This window comes from Humulus lupulus, chromosome X (genome assembly GCF_963169125.1).
Source record: "Humulus lupulus chromosome X, drHumLupu1.1, whole genome shotgun sequence".
Lineage (NCBI taxonomy): Eukaryota > Viridiplantae > Streptophyta > Magnoliopsida > Rosales > Cannabaceae > Humulus > Humulus lupulus.
The window spans coordinates 249,105,760-249,116,202 of record NC_084802.1 but is presented as its reverse complement, the minus strand read 5'-3'; the positions used below and the strand labels follow the sequence as shown (position 1 = coordinate 249,116,202).

Here is a 10,443-nt window from a genome sequence, read left to right as displayed (position 1 = left end):
AAAACTTAATAAGAGTGAAAAAGGTGTCAAAAGCCAATTTGGACTTTTCTTCTTATGAAACATTAATAACCTTTATAAAAAAAAAAAATTGAAATGATCATATATATAGCAAGGGTTGGCCGGCCATGTGGTATTTTAGAGTGGTGTGAACCCAATTTTATAAAGATTAAATCCCATTTAATGAAGAAGTCAAGTGGGCAAGTGGGTAGAAAAGCACTCAAGTACTTTGTGATATTTTGAAGAGTTTTGTGAGCAATTCCCACACTAAGAACCGATCACTCTCCCTCTCTCATTCACTCATCTGATTTTTTGAGGACCTCTCAAAGTGTTCCCTCAATATTCAACCTCAAGAACACCAAGGAAAACTTGGAGGCTAAGTCTTGGTGTAGGAAGTATTTTTCCCTAGGGTAAAGCTTCACTAATCTAGGCTTTTGTAAAATTTTAAGCATAGAGTTTCAAATAACTAATTAACTATGTTGTTGGGGGAAGTTGGTTAGGGTTTTTGAAAGGTTTTGGAGGAGCCAAAGCTAATAGGAAGGTCCAAACCTTAAGCAAGAACACCAAAGAGGTAAAAAGTTTACTTTTGATGATTTTGTTGTAGGGTTTTTAGTTTTAAGCATTATTTTGTATATTTAATGCTTAAAGTTTCTTGTTGGTGATGTAATAAGGTTATGGTAGTTGTTTAATAATTTTTATGATGCATGTGTATTGATTTTTGAAAATGGGAACCAAAACCCCCAAGGGTTTTGTAGGATACCCTAAAACAAAACATGTTTTAAGCTGTGACTTCCAAGGGGTCAAGCAGCCACTGTATATTGTTTTTATAAAATTAAATTGTACTGTGATGTTTTTGAGATTGAGTACATAAAATTGAGCTTTTGAAACACTAAAAAATGTTTAGAAATGAGTAAGTTATGCTATTTCAAAGTTTAGGTAAAAAACTGTTTTTTCGTATTCTTATTTTCGGAACCAAGTTTGGACAGCCACTGTATAGGGCAAATGAACCCAGTTTTTTCTAAACTTTTGTGGACATATTTCTGGCATAACCTATTATTCCACTGTAAAATTTGGTAAGAAAATATTGAACGGTTTGAAAGTTATTAACTGTCAAAGTTTGGAAAAAATAAGGACTTGAAAATAATGTCATTTTTACCTCATTGTTGGAAAATGATTTCACCAATAAAAAATGCTCATTTTGACCTAAGATTTTACAAAGACCTAAATGGCATAACAAAAATAGAATTGAGAAATTTTGGTAACAATTGGGTAAGTAAATTTCAAGTTATGAACTAACGAAGTATGTAGTTAAAAATGTGAAAAATAGGTTTTTCACACTTAGTGTAAAAATAAGATTTTGGAACATAAGGTAAAAAGTAAAATTTTGTTTATTTCAAGATATAAAATGGTAAGTCTTGAAATCATATTTTCACTAAAATTACCCCTTTGAGTTTAAATGAATTATTTTTATTAAAGAGTTTTTATTCTTTTTAAAAATAAGAGAATTAATTTATTAATAGTTAATAAATTAAAAGAGGGTTTAAAACCCTATATTTTGAGAAAATAATTAAATGAATTATTTTTCTAGTAAGTAAAATTGATTAATTGATTTTGGAAAATTAATTAGACAAGATGAGAAATTTTTAACGGTTTTCCTAATTAAGACAAATTAGGCAATTTTCTTAAAACGGTTTTTAGATATTAAAACCTTAAGAAAAATAAAAGAAAAATTTAAGAGTTTATTTTCTTAAAAATAATTAAGGAATTTATTAGTATTTTTTGGATATAATACCGGCTAAAATCTTACATATTTTAACCAACAAGTCGAAAGTGCGGGTTAATAGCGATACCTTGAAAGAATAAGATTTTTAGCGGGTTGTGGGGAAATACCATTGTGATACCCGAGCCTAGGTATTGAGACCTTAGGATAGGTCTCCCCGAGACTTAGGGTTTAGTCTTGAATATTTTGTATGACTTTCCTTAATAGGTTTAAAACCAAATAAGGATTATAAATCCTTACAGATGACTTTTATTAAAATGACCAAACTGCCCAAAATAATAATAATGAATTATGAGTGCCATAATTAATCCGAGTATACTGTATGGATAACTACAGTTTTGGCTAAGCGTAACTGGACTGAACGTTGGAGGGTGAAAACCTGCTGAGCGCTAAGGACTCCAAGTAAGTCAACTTATATTGTATGGCTGCACCATGAAATAATTATTGTCTTGTATGTTAGTATAGGGATACATGCACATATATAGGCTGTCATAGAAAGTTGCTTAGAGACGTTAGTCTAGTGAGTGCTGATTTAGAAAATATGAACGGTAGAAGTCCGTCATATCCTAGACGGTTGATCCCCGTCACACTGCTTGATTTTATTTATGTCCGGTTCATTACCGCGACAAGTGGCCATGAGATGAGGATAAGCTGGTTAAACCTAGGGGCGCCAAGATAAATGGGACCTAGGGGCCCTCATGCTTACTTAATCATTGGACGGTTAGAATCCGAGCAAGTGCTCTGATAAATTATTCCCGGATAGCAGCCGTGAATATTGGCCATTCAGTGAGAGTGCCTAGAGATACTAGGGGTTGCCAAGATTGAGTGAGGCTGAACACCCTAGGGGCAACTGCTCACCAGCACCACTGATTAACATAGAAGTCTCCGTAAAAACGTGTAAATTAGATTACACTCTTGAATAAGTAGCGATGCCCTAGGTAACACGATAGTTACCCTTGATGAGAATATTTATTGGCTAGATCTTAGTGTGGAGACTCGGTTCTCTTTTACAGATTAGCAATTATGTTGGAGGGCGCGTTACGCATGAATTGTTGGAAATTGTCGAGCGTTGGTCTCGAATTATATTGTGATATAATATATCTGCTTGCTCTGGGATTTTCTGAGTGCAGGGATATAATTGTTGGTAAGATATAGTTGTGATATAATATATCTGCTTGTTCTGGGATTTTCTGAGTGTAGGATTTTTATCTAGATATGAATTAATTTATCCTTGGTTATCAGGCATGACCATAAGTTTGCCAGGACGCTTTAGCGTTCTTGAAATTGATTGTGTAGGGTTCGGATGGGTCCGGATCCCTATTTCTCTATCTGCTTTGTTTGAAAGTTGATCTTACTAAGTGTTTTCGCTTACCTAGTTGTTTCATGTTGTAGGTAAGAGCAAGGGCAAGGCAGAGCAGTGAGCGCTGGAGTCTTCCTTGCAAATGTACATGTGGACCGACCTTTTGGGAAGCCTTTTTATTTTTGGAAACGTTGTGTAATTTTCCTAAATTAGGCTCACTCTAATCTTTATAAAACATGTTTGTAACTAAATGTTAAGTATGGCCATACGACTTTTTAAAAAGTTTTTTTTTTCTATGGGTTTTTGAGGCATTTTGTTAAATGAAAACATTTATATTTCCGCATTATCGAGTCTTGAAAATCCGGGTCGTTATAGCTGCTCCCGGCCCCTTGCCGCACTCGGCCTTGCACTCCTCGTGCCTAGCGCCGTTCCCGGCCTTGCCGACCTCGGCCTGCGCCGTTTCCGGCTCTTGCTGAACATTCACACATTTGCATTCATAGCATAATAAAGCATATACTGATCGTGAACAAATTCAATCAAAGGGCTATGCCCTGCAATACAATCATATAGGGCTCTGTCCTGCATACAAGCTCTATGGGAACCGTGGTTTTCTTACCTGAGTCCCGAGCTTTCCAAGCACCGATATCCCGAGCACAATCCCCTAAAGTGAGCCTCGCCGAAACCCTAGTCACAACACATTAACAATATTCATCCATCAAGTTCTAATCCATTAAATAGATTTGAGTTACAATTCTAATCTCTGGGACCTTGAATCCAATCAATTCGGGTGATAAAATCCATCCCGAGCCTTAGCAAATAGGCTCCCAAGTCAAAACCCTCAAGTCACCCTGCACCTTGAACTAGGGCTGTGGCCCAACCCCACAAGCGCTGCGGCTAGCCTCAAAACAGAGGCTAACACCTCCCTGAAACACGCACGAGCCAAGGCACACTTGGCCAAGCGTCGCGGTGCGCCTCGGGCACCATGGCCCCCCAAGGCCTCGCATGCACACGGGCCGCGGCATGCCCCTCCTAGGGCCTTGGCCCTCGCCTCCAAACCTAGAAAAACACCATTTTTCCTTGCATATCCTTCGAGCCAACACCTCCAAAATCACCTCCAACCTCATAATTAAACCCAGAATTCATATTTATGCAACCTAACCATACCAACAACCTCAAGAACCAATTCCCACACCCATCAAACAATCAAAACCTGTCCTAGAATCCAAACCATGCATACTCTATGAAAACTAGCAGAAATTCCAAACTTAATCCTTATAATTTAAAGCTTACCCTTGCTTGATTGAATCTCTAAATCAGCTTCCTAAGATCCAAGCTTCAAGCTCCCCTAAATCCCAGCTGAATTCCTTAGCTTCAAGTTAGCTTCACCAAGTTTTCCCTTGATATGCCTTAGAGAAAGATGAAGAGAGGACACCTTCAAGAGAGGGAGAAAGAGTCGGTTTCTAAGTTTCTAAAAACTTCCTAGGCTTTGTTTTATTTAACTTAAGCTTTAAGGTCACCTCAAGGCTTAGGGTGCCAAAAATGTCCCCGAGGGCGAAATGGTAAACTTCCCCAATATTCCCTCCTAGACATTCTAACCTCAAATATATCTCTAAATATTTATTTCCATAACCCGATAACCCCGTAATACATCTAATACCCAAAATACCCCTCGACTCGCCCTGAGTCGGATTCTCAACCCCGTTGTGACTTTCTGGCTAACTGCTCCCTAGGACTGTCTTAGATCGTGCTACACAGACATATATCACAAACATATCACATTTATCACATTTATACCCTCAACGGGCTAAATCACAGACATACCCCTAGTATCCAAACGGGGCCCACATGCATATCTAATTCAACTAAACATGCATCTCTATCACATATTCACATATTATATCCATAATTCACCTATTGCCCTCCAGGCACGCTAATCAAGGCCCTAAGCCTTATTAGCAAATTTGGGTCATTACAATATTCTATTGGCTCATATGTGTAGTGACTGACACATGATAGCTTGTCTAGGTCCCAAGGACAAAGACCTAGACATGGAGGACAACTGACTGAAGAAGGCGTGAGGATCTCAGTTGGAGACATCCACACCTCGAGGATGAACCTCGGGGTGGTGGCCTCCCTTGGAGACATTCGCGTCTGGCTGGCTCGAGTTACCTGAAGGAGTTCACACTCTAAGAACATCATACCTTGTCTAGTCGCTAATTACTCCTAAATTCCATGTGTCGGGTGGTGAATACACGGACAACATTTGGCCCCCACGTCATCACTCGTCCTCGGACAGTGGAGACTTAGATAGAGAGGAGTAATTCGAAAAAGTCTTCGAGGGGGAGACATTTGGGCTTCCCCTGACGTCATTATGGAAAATCATGCTACGTGTTGAATCCCTATTGCTGGTCCCATCAATCCGTGCAATTAATGAGGGGTCAACTCCACGTCCCAAAACGTCCAATCCGTACCCTAGGCGTCCCTTCGCCCCGTGCCCAAGGCGTCCTTTTCCAATGCCAATGATCATGATCCGTGCGTTTTGGATTCTGACTGTTGGATTATTTCCGAGTACCTACGTTGATGGTAATCCAACGGTCGGGGTGGGATTGCTTCTACCCCAAGTTCTACAAGTATAAAAACTCAAGAACTGCCTCTCAGTATGCACTTTAACCATCCGAAATTCAAAATATAAGAAACTCTCTCTTCTTTCTCAAGCTTCCTAGTCCTTCAACCATTCCCGAGTTTCCTCTGCAATTTTGGACAGTTGGCGAGAATCGTCTTACTTCTGGGTGAACGAAAAGTGAATCTTCAGAGTTCGGACTCATTTTAGCACCTATTGACACTATATCTCGGCTGAGTATTTACTGGTTTTGTGTTTGGTTTTGCGTTTGCATCAAGTTTCATTTGTGAGTTTAGGTGCATGCTTAGGAACATGCTTTTTGTGGCATTTGAGGGGCTATTTTGACCCTTTATAGGTCTTTTTAGGCACATTTTGTCGTCAGAAGTGGTCAAAATGGCCTACTACACACCTTAGGAAACTTTTGCCTTTCTGGGCACTTGACCAGAATATGGAAAATTCCTAGATTCCGGCAGTGTTCATAATTTCAGGTGGTGTTCTCCGGTGTCGACTCTTTGGCCCCGAGGACACCCCACATCCTTAGAAATTCTTTCCTCCCTTCTCTACGAGTAGTAGTCTTAGGGATTCTCTTTTTGACCCAAATTTCTTCGGGCCAAGGCACTAACTGGTTTGTTTGTTGTTTCAGATGTCTAAGGAGCTCCACCAACTACACCAACAAGGGTTCTACACCTTCGACGCTGAGATTCTATAGATGGCTTGAGAAGCCGGGCAGCACCATGAAAAGGGGAAGCGAGTGGCTAGCACCAGTCAAGACCTCATGGTACGAGAGGACCCCGCCCCCACGGTGACAAGACCCCTTCGAGTTGGCATCTCGGAGGAAGCAGCTAATGAGGGTCCGATGCCAACAGACAAGCCTTACACCGCCGCATGATTTGAGGCCAAAGTGATCTCTAGCAAGCTTCAACATCGGGGGGACTTAGAGAAGATTCTTGTAACGCCTTGGATAGCCAAGACCATTACACTATGTGTTTTAAATAGTGTTGGACTTGCTGATCAAGTCATTTAGAAATAACCGTGTAAGTGAGAGTAATTAATGGATTAGGGTTTAAAAGTTTTGATCATAGGAACAGTTAAATCACATAGCACCCGTGAGCCAAGGCTCAGCAAGAAAACTTAAATCAACATATTCAAATAGGCAACAAAATATAAACAACAAGCTTAGCAGTAACATCCCTGCTTAAACAAACATATAGTCCAAATTAAATAGTCAATGACCTAGACAAGTGCAGATTGCACTTTTAATTATTTAAGTGGTGTTCGGGCTAGTCAAGTGCATATTGCACTCCTAGGTTTCCCTAGCCAAATGGGCTGCATTCCACATGCTTATTGCCGTCCCCAGCTCCCTTAGGCCGAGCTTTCAGATCAGGTATAATCAAACATACAGTTTGTATAACACACAATCAGATGCAACGTATACAAGTATGCCTAATCAAATAATCACATGCATAATCATAGTCATATTCATTAACAGGGCCCTGAGCCCTAATCACAAATAGGGTGCAGTTTTCTTACCTCCAGTCCCGAGTAGATAGTGTATGGCGATTTCGAGCATGATCCTTACTCCTGAGCCCTAACTGTATAACCTAGTCACAATGCAATAACGGGTAATCATCAAGATCTAAACTATTTAAAAGTTTCAAAATCACTTACTAGCCTCCAGGAACTCGAATTCTACTAAACCAGGTTGTAGAATCCTTCCCGAGCCCTTAGGTTTGAGTTCCCGAGCTTAAAAAGCCCTTTTTGCCAAAATCTCCAATTTGAGCCACGGCGCCCCTAAAAAGTGTTGCGACTCGATAAAAGTCAGAGAGCCTCCCCCCTTGTTACCCTAGACACGTGCTGCGGCACAGCCCACCTAGCGCCGTGGTGCTAAGGTGGTTCAGAGAACCACCCCTAGCCCCTGAGTTCATGCGGGTCGCGGCGCATCAAGAACAGCGTCGCGGCCCAACCCCCCAAACCATAAAAAGTTAGTGATTTCAGAAATCACAATCTCCTCCAAAACCTCTCCAAACTCAGTTTTGACCCCAAATTGACCACCTAAACTATTCCAGCAAATCAGAAGACAATAAACAACAACTGAAAACCTCTAAAACGCACTCCATCACCAAGAAACATAAATTCCTCAAAGATACCCAAGAACAAAACTTAAGAAACTTTAGAGTTCAACTTACCTCTTAGAATTTTGAACCCCAGCTATGATCCCAGGCTTGACAGCCTCTACTTCTCCTTAAGCAATGTAACACCCTACTACCTTAGAGCCGTTACTAAGTGAGTTTAAAATGTCCAATTAACTCGCTAATCGAGGTTTTAGGAAAAAAGTGTAATTAAACCATAATCAGAGTCATACATTTGAAAATAAACCTTTCATTGAAAATTATAAAGCATTTAACACTTGGGATTCCAAAAAAAAGAACATTGTTTAGAAATATTTACAACTCAAAAATATAACCAGAGTCGACTAAACGACAAAACTTAAGTTTAGTACAAACATCCCCCAAAGGCACCACTGGCCGTGACAGCCAGGCAGACCAGACATGTACGTGCCGCTCGTCACGCTCACCATACTCAAGGTTGATCGACCTTCCCCTTGCCTTTACCTGCACCATAGAGCACCCATGAGCCGAAGCCCTGCAAGGAAACCCTCACAAGCAGATAATATATGGATATCAAACACTTAACACATAAACAAGCCATCATCAGGCTATATACGTACGACCATGCCGTCCCAAGCGCTTTACCAGGCCCTGGGTTCGCGGTCTATACCGTAAGGATATGGCAGGTATCCCTTGGGGTCTGCCCTGGCAACTCGCACTTTGCGTGCTAAACGTTGCTCCCGACCCTTTGCCGTTCTCAGCCTTCGCTGTTCCCGGCCCTCACCGTTTCATCATTTATATACACACATAATATAACTAAATAGATATTTAAACACATATAAATTCAATCAAAGGGCCACGCCCTGCAACACACTCATATAGGGCCGAGCCCTGCAACTCAATCATATAGGGTCAAGCCCTGCAACACAAGCTCTATGGGAACAGTAGTTTTTTTACCTGTGTCCCGAGCTTTCCAAGCATCGATGTCCTGAGCACAGTCCCCTAGTTCGAGCCTCGCCAAAACCCTAGTCACAACGCATTAACAATATCCACCCATCAAGTTATAATCTATTGAATAGCTTTGGGTCATAATTCTAGTCTCCGGGACATTGAATTCTATCAATCCGGGTGATAAAATCCATCCCGAACCTTAACTACTAAATTCCCAAGCTCAAAACCTCTTAAAAACCCAAAAATGCACTAAACGCCACAGCCCTAAGATCCCATGTCGTGGCCCTAAGCTCAACCAAAGGCTCAACCTCTTTTCTGCCAACACACGCCGCGACCCTACTATTGGGCACCGCGGTGCGCCCCTTCTATCAAGCCACACCATTGTTCTAAAGGGCCGCGACTCAGCAAGAATAGGGCCGCGACCCGACCCTTCAAACCCAGAAAATTCCTCCATTTCCTCTACTAAAACCAAGCCAATTATCCATAAAAATCAACCTAACATTCCAAAAAATTACCTCATAAGTTATACTATAGATTTAGCAGCAAAACCTATCAAGAATTCTAGTTCAATGCCTCTTCAAACTCAAGGTTGAATCTTCATCTCTCCAACATGCAAAATCTTAGTACATCAGCAGAAATTTCAACCACAATTCAAATAATTTAGAAACTTACCCTTGTTTAATTGAGTCTCTGAGTTGATCTCCTAAGCTCCAAGCTCCTAGCCTCCAAAGCTCTAACTTGATTCCTAGCTTCCAATTAGTTTTCACAAGAAGAACCTCCAAGCTTCCAAGGAAGAAGATGAGAGAGAGATAAAATGGGTGGGTTGGTTCCTCAATTCTGAATGTTTCCTTATTTTTGTTTTATTCAACTTAAGCTTCTAAGGTTACCTCAAAGCTCGGGGTGCCAAAAACGTCCCCGAGGGCAAAATGGTAAAGTTCCCCAATATTCCCTCCTAGGCATTATAACCTCAAATATATCTCCAAATATTTATTTCCATAACTCGATAACCCCATAAAATGTCTAATACCCAACATACCCCTCGACTCGTCCCGAGTCAGATTTTCGACCTCGTTGTGACTTCCTAGCTAACCGCTCCCTAGAACTGTCTCGGGTCGTGCAACACAGATATATCACAAGTATATCACAATTATCATATTTATACCCTCAACGGGCTAAAATTACAATCATGCCCCTAATAACCAGACGGGGCCCACATGCCTATTTAATTCACCTAAACATGCATCACTAACAACATATTCACAGAAGTTCACATATTATAACAATAATTCACTTATTGCCCTCCATGCACCCTAATCAAGGCCCTAAGCCTTATCAGCGAATTCAGGTCGTTACAACTATCCCCTCCTTACAGAAATTTCGTCCTCGAAATTACCTGAATATCTTGGGATACCGCTCTCGCATCTCTGATTCTAGTTCCCAAGTCGCCTCCTCAACCTTGCTGTTCCTCCATAGCACTTTCACCAAGGCGATGGTCTTGCTCCGTAAGAATTTGTCCTTCTGGTCGAGAATCTGAACCGGTTTCTCCTCATAAGACAAGTCCTGATCCAACTCCAAATTCTCATAACTCAGAACATGCGTCGAATCAGACACATACTTCCGAAGCATGGACACGTGAAACACATCATGAACCCCTGATAAGGCTGGAGGCATTGCCAATCTGTAGGCT

General features: G+C 40.9%; 1 long non-coding RNA gene across 1 annotated transcript; it reads left to right on the top strand.

Annotated features, from left to right (window-relative positions):
* LOC133805151 (uncharacterized) lies at positions 1-3,328 on the top strand. The gene is made up of 3 exons (XR_009878866.1): positions 1-407; positions 490-575; positions 3,177-3,328. It is a non-coding gene; the product is annotated as an uncharacterized LOC133805151 (long non-coding RNA).
* The last annotated feature ends 7,115 nt before the right edge of the window (positions 3,329-10,443 follow it).